Source organism: Cucurbita pepo, unplaced genomic scaffold (assembly GCF_002806865.2).
Source record: "Cucurbita pepo subsp. pepo cultivar mu-cu-16 unplaced genomic scaffold, ASM280686v2 Cp4.1_scaffold000558, whole genome shotgun sequence".
Classification (NCBI taxonomy): Eukaryota; Viridiplantae; Streptophyta; class Magnoliopsida; order Cucurbitales; family Cucurbitaceae; genus Cucurbita; species Cucurbita pepo.
In genome coordinates this window covers 1-847 of record NW_019646786.1, presented here as the reverse complement: position 1 = coordinate 847, position 847 = coordinate 1, and positions in this window count along the sequence as shown.

The window sequence follows — 847 nt, the reverse complement described above, 5'->3', positions numbered from 1 at the left end:
TCTAAGATCGGTTGGGGAGAAGAACGAAACATTCTTTGTAAGGGTGTAGAAACCTCTCCCTAATATACGCATTTTAAAACCTTGTGGAGAAGCCCGAAAGGAAGAGTCCAAAGAAGACAATATCTGTTAGGAGTGGACTTAAACATCTGTTACATAGTCGTATTTGAGGAATTGAAACACATTTCACGAGTGCATTGTGTGAAGTGCATTGAGGTCCGGATTTGAGTAGATGGTTTTACAGGATGTGTAGCATATAAGTAGAAAACTTAGGGACCAATTTCCTTTTTAACAATAAAATCAATATATACACACACATTATAATCTTGGCTAGACATTATGCATTATGCATTGAGAAAACCATGTTAAGGAATTTGTGTGTCCTGTTTCAATCGTTTTTAGAGGAAATGCTTCCTTGTCAGGTGGATGATTATTCACGCACGAGTGTACCTAGTATATGGGCTGTTGGAGATGTTACTAACCGAATGAATCTTACGCCCGTGGCTTTAATGGAGGGATCATTCTTTGCAGTATGTATTCTATTACATTCTTTCCAACATTAATCTATTAACAACTCTTTGCCATATTATTCATATTCATATATTTCTTTTTCTATTTATTTGCAGAACACTGTTTTTGGCGGTGAACCTACCAAACCAGATTACAATCATGTGCCCTATGCTGTATTCTGGTAACAAATTGCTCTCTTTTAGAAGCACCCATTTATTAGAAAGGCAATAGTTTAAAGTGTGTTTAGTATAGATTAATAAGTGATTTGAGGATGATCAAAAGTTATTTTAAGAAATAAATTGCTTCAAAGAATTGGATTAATTTAAAAACCTGTTATGAA